Source organism: Neodiprion lecontei, chromosome 1 (genome assembly GCF_021901455.1).
Source record: "Neodiprion lecontei isolate iyNeoLeco1 chromosome 1, iyNeoLeco1.1, whole genome shotgun sequence".
In the NCBI taxonomy this organism is placed as follows: Eukaryota; Metazoa; Arthropoda; class Insecta; order Hymenoptera; family Diprionidae; genus Neodiprion; species Neodiprion lecontei.
Window position 1 is genome coordinate 22098713 of NC_060260.1, and position 13800 is coordinate 22112512.

Consider the following 13800-nt stretch of genomic DNA (forward strand, 5'->3'; position numbering starts at 1 on the left):
ACAAACTATTCCATCGGTGGCGCTAGTGCAGCTGTTTGCGAAATGCGCAACTGTGGATAAAAGCGCGACCGTCTTTTTCTCACACCGCTAGCAATGCGCGAAATTTTTTCCCGCACATGTGTATAAAAGACTACTTTCGGTGCTTGTAAATGGTGCATAAAAATGGACTTTCCATGCAGGTGTTGCAAAAAATATAACACACGTCCGGACAAAAGCAAAGCACACTCGACGTGCACGTCTGCAGTGAGCGGATGACGCAAGCTTGCGCGTGAGCAGCAACTTTTCTAAACTGCATAATATATATTTGAGCTTTGTATAGCTGCATACAAATTCTGATAGAGCGTTGCTGGAGTCTGTACGGCGTATTTGCTCTGCTACGAAAGCAGGGAGATTGAATTACCGTTTGAAGTGGCCGGGGGGGGGGGGGGGGGGGATGCATTAAGTAATGCATCGTGTAACGTGTTATACACAACGTGCACACGTCCGCGTCTGCTTACGGGGTCATAAGCTTGTAAAGATTTTCGCAGACATTTTTATCAGGCGTTATGTAGAATATTATCGTTTTGATTCTCCATATATATATTTTTTTTTATTTTTTTATTTTTTTTTATCGATATTTTCGTTCAAAGGGCAGAGAGCACGTATATACCAGAAGCCGCGCAGACGGCTAGTCAGTATTCAGTCGCTTTTTGTTTGTTATTCGTCAAAGGATTTACCCGAGATCAAACTCGTCGTTCAGGAGAGAGGAGGAGGAAAAAGTATGCGGTTTTGTGGTCTGCGAGTAGTTAATTAGCGAAAGGGCTAACCGAGCTGCTTGGCATCACAGGTCGCTGAGAAATTTAATCACTTTTTGACTTTGTATTACCCTTGTGTTACCCTTGAACATTGATGAACATGGATTACTGCTGAATCTTGGATGGAAGAATAGAACAGAATTTCTCCAGATTTTTCAACGTTTTGTTTTTTTTTTTATTTTTCTAGCCGTTGATTCACACTCTGAACGAGGTAGTCCGCTATGTTCGCGCATATAACTTGACGCCTTACAGTTGCATTGAAATGGGAAAGTAGTCGAATAATCGTTAATTCTCACCATTTTAGTAATAAGATATACCTAAGTTCAAAATTTCTGTATCTGAAAAAATGAAGCTTAGCAAGCTACAGTTTTGGAACGATCATTCCGAGGACAATGTTTTGCCGGAGTTTTTTGTTCCGTATTCGATTTTCTAGTGGTAGCAATTTTTTTTTTTTTTTTGTCCTTTCACGTTTCAGGCAAAGTCCGTTTTTTGCTAAAGCGTGTGATATTTTCATCGCAGCTTCGGATCCCTTTCGGAAGTTACCTCCAGAATTTAGTGTTTATCTATTTCGGAAAACGTCAGAATTCCTCACATTCGTTCGGCCACCACGGCTGTCTGATGGGGATGTTACAAGCCGGCAGAAGCGTCTCGCAATAGCTCTTAAGTTGATGAATTTCAACCTTTCAACATTCAGCCTTTTTTTTTTGGCGGTGGCAATTTATGGAGGATATATTCGTGGCTCGTCGGAATTTGCATTCCCTTTCTCGATGATGCCTGCGAGTTTTCATCTCTCTGAACAAGGCTACAGACAGAGTGCCAAGATTCTTCGGTTCGCATACCGCCTTGGTAGACTCACCGTGCATGATAACACAGCAAAATCATGCATTATAATATTATATATCCAAGAGATTTTGCAGCCGCATCAACACTTGTAAATGTGTGTATGGATAGAAACCTTGTGCATGCATTTTTACTTTTTTTTTCTTTTTCTTACGTACCCTTCGAAAAATTAGTTTTTACCCACAAACGAAGCCTCGTGACACCGAAACTCGGTGGCGAAATTCTAAAAGTTGTCTCATCCTGTTTGAATTTTTCAAACACTCTAACCGATCTATCTGGAAAATTAAAGACGTTGGGACGCTGTTTATGGTTTCGTCTTGTAGGTAATCAAATTTTCTATGAAAAAGGTCGAGACTGAGACAATATCAAGATCGTAACGCGTGGAAATAAATTAAATTTTCATTATCTCTTGTCTGCCTTTGTCGCATTTTACAACTTCCTTATTCATTGGAATTTAGGAATAAAGGTAATATTATTATAGTAATTACGACAAATTTTTTCAGCAATACTGAAGACGAAATAGATACTATAAATATCATCAATCTTTTGCTCGGCATATTGAATTTGCTAAATATAGAACAGATTCCGATAAATCGTAGGGAAGTTGAGTTGAATGGGCACATCGAAGATATTTTATTGGTCGCAATGAATGGATTTAATGATGTTGAAATGACGATTCATGAATCTCTAGATTTTTAAGAACCAAACAAAGATACTGACGCCCAAATAATAAAAGATGCCGTTGTGCATACTTTACCTATCCAACCTGTGCCATTTATAAATGAATATATGGATGACGAAGAAACTGTGACGTATGATTATAAATAAAGAGCCGTAGATTTCCGGGTAAGCAAAAAACGAAAAATGTGAACATTAACACTGTGAGAAAGAATTTTAAAAGAGTAAAAATCTCTATGTCAACTGCGACGATCACCTCATGCATTGAATAAAGCTGACACTTGCAGAGAAAAAATCGCTATGATTCGCAACTTTAAGTTTAATAATTTTAATGCAGCAACCGAAGCCAGTTTTGTTGTTCATGAGGATTACGCAAATAGGCCTCACAGGCCCAGAAAGAAATAAGTCATAAGCATTTCAGATTTTCAGCTTCAAAAAAATACCTACCGCTATTCAAGCACGGACACAGAATAATATCGCAGAAATTCAATAAATTTATCATTAAGAAAACTTCAGAAGATGCTGAACGGTTAGAAGTGAAGGCAGATGAATTTGTGGCTGATAATACTGTATAGCAAATTTTGGAATTTGCATTTTGCATCGCATTGAAAATTTGGATTGAAGCTGATTCCAACCATAGATACATTCAGGAAGAACTTTGGTTGTCGAAGGAGAGAAACAGATACAGCGCTTAGTCCAGTCAGTTTCATCTACTACCCATAGTTACACTATACAACCTGTGATATCAACTGGAGGAAAAGTTTCATCAGCTCTCTTTTTGGTCTTAAAAGAACAAAGTGTCAAATTTGGACTGGTTGTAGAAGTAAATTTATTCAGATCTGTTTACATTCATATAACAGCATCAGAATCTGCGAAACTTAAGTACTTCAGGTGTAAATATGACATTATTTCTATTCAACATTTTTATTTACAAATATCTACATTCGTGTGTTTTTATTTATTTCAGATCACTTTAAAACTTCAGCGTGTTAGTAATTGATTCATGGTGTGATCATTGTCCTGCAGTAGAAGCCGAAAGTACACTCGAGGAATAAAAACGTTATTCTGAAATTAATACCAACACAGACGACGGGGAAAATTCAACTTCTGGATTTATACGGTTTTGAAATTTGGAAAAATTTCGTGCGGTACATTTCAGGCAGCGGCATCCCGATGAATCACAAAATCAATCTACATTTACGAAATAACATCATCGAATTGCAATCTTTGGTCCACACTCAATTATCCTCTCCGCATTACACTAATCTTTTTAAATACTCTTGGTATAAATCTGGACGTATTTATGGAAAACCAGAAGAATTCGAAAATCCAGTTGAGTTCAGCTTCTGAGATTCTTGTAAGACGTATTGTAAAATCCAAGACTTCACAAGCGTTGCTGTTATTCGATGTTCATGGTGTAAGAAATCCTTGTGCTTTAAACAATTTTTCGACAACTATCATTATTGTTTAAGATTCGAAAATGAATAACATTTTGTCTATAATTTTCGTAGCGATAAATTTTACGAATAAAACGTCTTGAAATTCAGTCAAACAATTGCTGTGTCTTTGTTTTCGATGATTGATTTTCGAGCATTTGACGATACAGAGAGAAAATGGAAAAACGTTAAAAATTGGCGGCTTCAGAACCATTCAATTGTTCAGTATTTGAAATATGTACCGATGGATAGCGAAAATTTGATGTAAAAGCTGAGTGGTCGCACCAAAAGGACTCATCGATACGCCGAATGAAGACCGATCCAATGTGTGGAATACACTGGAACTGTCATATTCAAATCTTCGTTTTCAAGCGGAGTGCCGAGCCCGGGCAATGAATGATATCCATATCGTGGTCGCTCGAAGCTAAACGTGTTACTCATGCACCACTGGATCCTTTCTACTGTAAAACACGGAGCTGAGTATGAGTCAAGCAACGCCATGCCGCTGACAGCTAATCTCATGTTGTTAAGTTACCTAAAGTGCTTGAAATTTCGATTTTCCTCTAAGCCTCAAGCTTAGGCACCGGTTTTCACCCTCGAGCCATGCCTTCTAGGTATCGCGCCTTTCCGCACCTCCGCACTCAAATCCGTTCCAGATTCAGAACTCTGCTGGAACTCCGTGTTCCTAAGTTCAACGTGTTTGCAATGAACTCTGCAGTTTTACCTGGATTGATGTGCTACATATGTTTGTACTCGAAATATATATCAACGGCGCGAAGGGTGATTACTGATTGATTATACCAACGTGAGTGATTAATTACTGCGCCTAACGAGAGACAAAAGGATTGAATTGATATGGGTGGTGGAGAGACTTCTCGGTGTTCTCTTCATTCGATTTTATAGTCAGGGAGCTACCGTCACAAAACACGACTAGTGCAATGTACAAACTAGTCAGCCCCTACGAATTAGATAGTCTACGATGCGTTTATAAAAATGACTCTACCGAGATAATGCGTTAGCGGAACATAGCGGAGTAAGGACAGGTTAATGTTGTGAAATGAAAAGTTGTACGTACTTGTGTGTAATCATGTCAAAGTTTGCGCACTGGTTCTTTACAGTGTCACAAACAATAAATAATCGGTCGGCCACCTCTATTGCGGAGTATGTATTGGAAGTCTTTCGGGGCTCGAATCCGCCGTGTGAAAAACTCAATGGGTAAAGTGGCGGACTTTGAATTTTCTGTCGCGTTATGATATATGTAATTCTCACAAAATTATCGGTCTAACAGCATTTCGATGGAATATAATAATTTGAAAAGTCAAATGAGCGAGGAATCATTGCAGTTCAAATTGTTTGTAAACTGGCAGACTTTCGCTTTTTTGTAAGAAATTGAAAATTTGCCATGCGTTTCAGGGAGCCTACGCGTGATGAACGGCGATCGAATGTCGTTTCATGCCCATGATATTTTAGACCAGTCAATGGATAACGTTGCATTGCGCTAAATTAGAACAGTTACGTTATTTTTTAATCGGGTTTAGTTTCATGTACTGAATATAAAATCACGAAATCCAGACAAATTCCGATGCCGTAAGAGTCGCCACCTTGAGAAACCATTATCCAGAAATCATTACCCATTATTATAGATTGTTAAATTTCTAATCTTTTTTCTCAGATAATTTTTCTATCAAACTACGTCTACGACTTATGTTTCATTTAGTGAACTTTTTCTTCTATTTCGATCAATAACTCTTCATATATCAAAATGCTAGAGACAACTTTCGAATTAATCGATTTTATATTACTTTTGCTTTTAATTGAATCAAGCTTTTGAATGATTATCCTGATTATCAATTTATTCAAGATAATACAGCAGTAGTTTATCGCGATAATGTGCATTTTGTATCAGGAAATACTGTGATTGAAATGACTAAGAATTTGATCAAACATACCTCAATTCGTTCGTTTTAAAAATGTGAGATTGTTGTAGCAAAAAAATTGTGCTTGTTTTAATTCATATTCCGTCGAGTCAAGATTTCAATGACTGACAGGTAATGAAATTTGCTGTCACAAAAATCTTTTGCATTGCCTAAATATTAGAATTTTTCAAGCGCACGAAACGTTTTCTTCGCATGATGTAATTTATGATGCCACATTGCCACAAGACCCAAAAGTATTCCTTCAACATTCTCCAAACGATAATTGAAATCAATCTGGGGCACAAATTCTCATCCTTATAAGTGAATATCATTTTTTATTTTTATTTTTTATTATATCATGGGGGCACGTTATTGGATTCAATAAATTTTAATTGATCCAAATAACCCATGAGTTTGTATAGTCCTGACAGCACATTCATTCAAAGCGACAATTTATGTAGTTTTCAATTTAAAAAATCCGTATTTAGGACTAATAACAAATAATTTTAATGAATTAAATAGAGATTAAGAGACATAACTCACCAAGCTGCTCTTCTGGTTTGATATGCTTATGCAACCACTGCATCCTTCGTGTAAAACAAATTGCCCCTCCACTCAAACAATACTTACAAAGCCCATTGGGAATGTTTTTCCGATCAAAGAAGATATGGTATTTTGTACAAAAAAAAAAAAAAAAACTCAAATCACAACGACAAACCCAGTATTTGGATTAACCATGAATTTAAATAATTCAATCGATTCTTCTTTAGTATTTGGGTATTATATGCCAGTTCTCTGAACACGTAAGGTACTGATCCAGGATACATCAATATAGCGTGTACATTTGGTAGTGTACAGATTTTATTTATTTTTTTTTCAAGGCAATATGGCACTTTGATTGACTATCACCAAACAAGTACAGTAGCGGCGCTCCACATGAGTTTTTGGAAATCGTGGCTGGATCAAAACCATAACTAAACATACCGCATCACATATGATTAACAGATTGGTATGACTCGAAACTAGCGTGGTACGAAGGTTTCGCGTATATAAGCATCTTCAAAGCTACTTTTTAAGCATAAAAGCTTGCCGTCTAGTGGCCAAAATTGATACTACCTCGAATGAATTATCGTGAAAGATGCAAATCAAACATCGGAAGACTATCGAATCAACAAAATATTTGTTTCACTGAAATAATGATTCATTTATTGCAAGCGCATATGCAATGGTATCAACAGTTCTTGAAATCAATTACAAGTGTATGTTTGTAATTTTTAACTACACATGGTTGTTTCAAACTGAGAAAAGTTATATTTCATTGTATTAAGTAGGGTACATGTAGCAACTCAAGAACTCTTTCTTGGTTCCACTCAAACATATCCTCATTTACTTGGATGGAATTTTTTTTGTTTGAAGTAGCTATATAATCTCACGGAAAAAATTATTTTCTGAAATGAATATCAAAACCTGTCCCGTGAAACAAATTCTTGTTTCAACACATTGCACATTGCTTTCATCATAGTTATCATTGATAATGTCGGATAAACATCACATTGAGCCAAATATACTATCTGGCAATAAGGCTTATATTTCAGCAAGTGTAGGATTATTGTTTCCAATCTACTATTCTTACACGAATTAAACGAGGTTTGTTGATTCAAGCGAAGTTGTTCCGAAATTTCCAGTTTAATCCTATGAAATACATATGTACTTGTTTGAAATACATTAAACTTGAAAGCACATAGCATTAAAATCAATGCATCAATATTTTTGTTTCAAGTAAAAAGTTATTGTTACGAGTGAGAAATTCTTCGCACCCAATAGACTGGAAGTCAAAAATATTAGTTGTTTGGTTCGATAATTATTTTTTTTCTCAGTGTGCCATATGATGATATTGCGTTATACGAACTGCCACCATTTCTGGAAAATAAAAAATAGAAACTAGTTAAAAATATACTTACGCTTTTCCAGTAACTGTTTCCCCCCTAGTTATAGTTTCGATTGGTTTTAATGATAAGAAGTTATTGTTAAAATATCGTGCTTCTTATAAATCAGATCCAGAACTCACAGTATCACAACCGCGGATGTCAGAGTCTCGTACCTTTGGAACAACCTTTCTGAATTCTTTGAGGTCTTTAAAGTAATCTCAGAATATCAGTTGCACTTAACATTTTCTGTTCATAAAAATTCACTGCTTTATGGAATAGCTTGAAACGTTGATCACGTATTGCGGTAGAAATCTCAACGGTTCCGTTCTCGAATGAGTGCTAGGCTGCGTGTTATTTATTGAACATTATTTATCCTGCAAAGTCAAATTTTTATGAGTAGCGTGCCTTGTGCATAGGTGTACATAAAGAAGGAGAAATTCGATGGCGGTTCCGTGATCATCGAGAACACAAATTAACTTTAAATGTAATTGGAAAGACTTCAATTTAAGTCCTTTAATCAGAAAGCAATCGACTGAGGCTAGTTATTGAGGCGCCATAGAAGCGGGAATATTATCAATATTAAATTTAGTAACCGGGTAATATCCAACGATCAATGCGAGAGCTAATAATTATCTGAGTTTTACACTTACTTCCGCTTGGGAATTCCTGAATCGAGAGGAGATAGCCTCTGGCTTCTGAATGCGTTTCATGAACTATATCGAACTAGTTATGGAAACGATTTAATGATGTCCTGAAAAATGATAAGGATAAGGTCCGAGTCAATAATTAGGAGACCGTTCAATTTTTTATTAATATTTCTTATTTTTCATTTTTTTTTTTTTTTTTTTTTCATTTTATTCTTTCTAAAAACAGAGTTGTAATTTTCTAATAGTTTAATGTATGTATACATCGTAGTGTTATTTCTTTATTCTTCTTTAGTAATCATACTTTTTCAAATAATTTCATGATATTTTCTCTCTCTCCACTCCCCTCCCTAAGCATCTTTCTCTCGGCGTCTCTTGTCAATTCGCACACATCACTCGACCCATCTACACGCGTAAATAATTGGCAATTTGCTCTCACATTCTCGTTCGCACGCATGCAATGTCATCAACGCTTTTGCATCAGAAGCGGTATTTTGCAATAATTATTTCGGTTATTGGTATCTATTCATATTATTATTCATATTATTAATATTATTATTATTATTATCATTATTATTGTTACCATCACCACCGCTACCACTACCACCGTCGTCGTAATTATCGTCATCAACATCATCATCATCATCATCATCATCATCATCAACATTATCATCATAATCACCGTCATCATCATACTCATCGTCATCGTCACCATCATTGTGGTTATTATAACGTTAATGTTATTTTTCGTTTGCTATGTGTAATATGTATACACTATACATATATAGTAATTTTAAGTTCAATTTAAATGTGAGTTATTTTCATTTTAGTTAGTTATTCATTCTTTCTTTAAACTATAGTTTGAAACTTGGTTGTTTTTTTTTTGTTTTTTTTTTTTAAATTCTCCTTGCCTTGCCATTCTTCACATTCGTCTTAATTTATTATATAAAATTATTATCGCTACTACAGTTCCTACAGCCCTAAACGCTACGCTTGTTTTCAATGTCTTATTCGTCGACGTTCGACTCGCCACTTCGGTCCCAGGCCTTTTACGATTGATCGTCTATATAAGTTCAAAATGCCATCGGACCGAAGATTGCGACTCGCGAGTAAACGGATCCTACGAATGCATGTATATACATATATATACATAATTATATATATATATATATGTATAATGCATATATATACAGAAAGGTATACAAATTGAAACATCGCTTTTTATTTTCCTTAACGTAGAAATATTTTACCCACACGGTGCAGTGCAGGCAGAGGGATTTTTTTTCCGGTATTTTGTTTTTGTTTTCTCTTTTTTCTCTTCAAATCTTTCGAGTCGGGCGAAACGTTTCAACGGCGGGGCTCACTCCGGTTTTCCGTTCAGCCCGTGTAATATGAAAAGTGGGTTTTTATTATACACATGTAGAAGTATTCATTACCTATATATATGGATATAGCTGCTCAATATCGCTTATACAATTAGATCAAGGAGACGAGGTTCAATATTTATTCATTGATTTATTTATTGTAATCATGAAAATTATTTAATACACCTATTACCTATGATGCACGGTACGTGTCTCATTTTGATCAAATCAGTCGAGTGTCTCGAAATGTGATGATTTTCCGAAAGTAAGTTTAGAACGAAACAAGTCTTATGGTCCCTACGAAAGTGACCATCATTTTTCCCGGAATTGCAGGAAAAAATTAGTGCTCATTTGAAAACAAATGGTAGAATCGCAAAAATTTGGAAGCATGGCACGCCACCTACGATAAATCCAACAACGCCAAGTCTTGTCCGTTTTGCGAACAAGAAGACTTTTGACCGAAGCTTCTTCCCAGTACGTTTATTTTTCGTGACGTTTCATGATTTGATTAAAATGGGACACCCTGTGTGTGTACGCTTGTATGCGCGTGTGTTTGTGTTCGTTTACGTTGATGTAGTATCGTTGAAACGTAGGTTGTGAAATGAAGAGAAGTGAAATGAAAATGTGAAACACGTCAAGGAAGAAATGGAAGACTTTTATAGATTGTAAATTTCACGTGAAACGAGACGACTGTGATTATCTTATGTAACATTTAAATGCAACACTGCGTATATTGTAATATAATATTATATTATTTGTACCTGTAACGTACGCTAATCGTATGCATACGTACATAAAATCGCTGTATGTACGTAGGAACGTGGTAGATTATTTACGAAAAACGATTCTTCTCTTACGTACTTCAGCCTTACGCGTTAGCCTTTGGGGAAAACGAAACATCATTCCGAGATTTTAAATTTTCAGCTTAAGTATAGCACATAAGTATCACGTGACTCACATAACATGACTATTTTCCATTTCACATACGGGTGAAAGATTATTCTTTTCGTAGTCAGTGAAAAAAATTTACCAAAATACAAATTACTACAACCCTTTTTATAACGTCACATTACATTACAAATTTTCATTCAGCGATGTATTCAAATATTGTTGACTATAATTTTAGGCTTTTGTGATTAAGTAACTTTTTCGGGATTGAGTTTGGAATAAAATTTGAATAAATTTGTTCTAAAGGATGATTGTTGTCACTAAATATGAAAGAAATAACTTTCGCATGTAATTCAAATGAAAAATATTCGGTAACTAAAAATTCAGGCATCCGAAAGGGTGTTTGTTTCGGCAAAAACTATCGCGTAAGCTTTGTACGGGTAAAAAAAATTAACCTAGTTTGTATTTCAAACAGTCTATTACGTATAACGTACCTAAAGTGAACATGTATGCACCTCGTAGCGTGTACACATGACATGTGTCTTTATACATTACTGAGTTTAGCGTGTATGGTCTGACACTACAAATTTTCTAATACTTTAAGGCTTAGATATACCTACACGCCACCTCTGCGCAAACCTGTTATTGAAAATGACGAATGTACACCCGAGTGAAGTCGATTATGTCCCCCGAAACTTTTTTATTTAGCGGGTCAGAAATAAGGTTGGCAGCACCAGCGTCTATCTTGTGCCTAACGAATAGCACACACCGTATCTGATCTATACGCCGCTGCGATTGGTTCATGAGTGCCAGGCCAACCGTATTGCTAACTTGCTTAAACGAGGAGGGTCAGAATCGACTTTAATCGGGTGTTGTATCGCCGTACTACACCAGCAAAAACGTCGGTATAATGTGTGTAATATGTGTATGTACGTCAGATGCAGAGGTCGGATATAACACTCGCTGATATTTCAATTCAGGATGTATGTACAGTAATGTTCATTAGTGTCTTCTCCTTCCGGCTACCTGGTTTTCGATCTGAAACAAAATGCGAGCTCGATTCTATACGAATTATGTGACAACGGCTGGCGATGAAGCCGACGTGAGAGAATGCGAGTGATTGTTACATAATTCGTACAGAATCGGACTCGCAGTTTGTTTCAGACTGAAAACAAGGTGGTCAGAAGAGGAAGGTATTAATGAATATTACCGTTCCTATATGGGACGTACAGTCAGGTCGAAGAATTGTTTGAAACAAAAACGCACTAAACCGGAGGATCAGATAGTTTAGCGTAACCTAACCTAGTTGTTACATACAGAGTGATCACCTAAAGACAGAATTGTCCGCCATCTGCTGTAGCTTAACGCGCATGCGCTACAATCCGAGAGCAGTTGTTTGCCAGGGTGACCAACCGTCATGAACGTAACCTAAAAAATTTTCACATTTGTCCCGCGCAGTTATGCCCAGTACCGACAGCTGTCAAAATTTCTCAGTTCACACACATCGCGGCGAACTGTCGTCTAAATTTATGACGGTTGGTCACCCTGACAAACAACTGCTATCGGGTTTTAGCGCATGCGCATTAAACTATAGCAAATGACGGACTATTTCGTACAACTAAAACAGTTTTTTCAACAAATACCTAGTGTATTGTGTGACAAGTACGGAAAGTGGGTGCCAACTAAGCGAGTTATGGTTTGCTAGTCATCGTACGACTCGGACATCGCTAATTCGCACGTGTTTTGCACAATAATTTTGCAACATCTGCACGCAGAATTTGATTTGAGAACGCAGGTATTACTGGCAGTGCGTAAAATTGAGGTTAGGGTAACTCACGCTCAACAGCGCAGACGCTGAAAATGGGTTAAATCGAATTATTCGCAACTGCATACGTGCGAAAAAAATGCCCAGCGTGGAAAGTAGAACATTTTGAATATGTTCATGCGCCAACTTTTCATTATTGAACCGTTCGAAAAAAGGGTCTGTACATCTGACGGGATTTGAAAATTGAATTTTTCAAGCAGGTGTTGCAAAAGAAAAACAGACTATAGAACGTTGAATTTCAAATATAGAGACTCATTGGAGTTAAATACTTCAGGAGAAGTAATATTATTCTTCTATCGTTCATCGAAAAATTCAGATCGCTTATCCTGCAATTCTGATTAACCGTAAGTCATTTTATTCGTGATTCAATAATCCATAGATTTTTTGAGTTGAATATTGGTTAGATATAACATTTTTAATGCCAACTTACAAGTTTGTAATCTTGGAACTAAAACGATTGTTCACATCGAATTTTCATAACCAATTGTGACGAGCTCAGAGAAAAGTCTGTTTCAGTTTACTAGGATTATATTCATTTGTATGAATAAAATGAGCTATTGTTCAACAAAATTTTATCAACTGTATGGATTTTCCGATAGAGAAATAGTGGAATAACGCGATGTCCCTGACATTGTTAATAGCAGGATATTTACAGCTGGAATTCAGTGTTCAAAACTTTGTTTATATAAAACCAGAGGCAATATTTCAATCATGTTGAAGTTGACGATGGTCAGTAATACTTTGCAAACCTTAGTCGAGTCGAGTTTTTATTTCGACACATTTTCGAGCTGGCTGTACGTTTCTTACATCTTTAACTCGATCGCATAGTTCGCTGGGTTGTTGCAAAAATAGCAATCATCAACAGCTCGTGTTCAACTTATGAGGTTGAATTAAATATTGGATGGTACACGTATAATTCATGATACATGCTTGCATGTATGTACATATATAATATGTGTGTATATGTGAAATTGAGTTTAAGAGCCTGGAATTATAATTACAAATTCATTTCAGAATATCGTGTCAATACTCATGTATTATTGTGCTCTTTGTATAACGAGGAAGAAAATTGTGGTACGAGGAAAGCAATTTGCCTATTGCCTTCGTATATCGAACGTGATTTTTGTTCATTTACTGGGTGTTTGATCGAGGCATCGCACAGCGGACTTGGCAAATTAACAATAAGTAAACTTAATATATTGTGCGTTGGTTGAAAACTGCTTACATTTGTGAAAAGTCACTTCAAGTTATATCGAGCAATTGAAGTGTGAAATAAAATAAAATATTCAATCTAATCCAGACAAACGAAGTAAAAATATATCATCATGAGTAAACAGTGAAATTCTGCCAAGTTCTTTTGCTCATTGCTGGATTCGTATTTCCTAGACCCGAAATTTTCCGGCTTATCGAATCGTGAGTAGTTTCAAAAAGAGTTGATCTGCAAACTTTGGTTCTCGGGTGCTCAGCGCTGCGTTGTGAGCAATTTC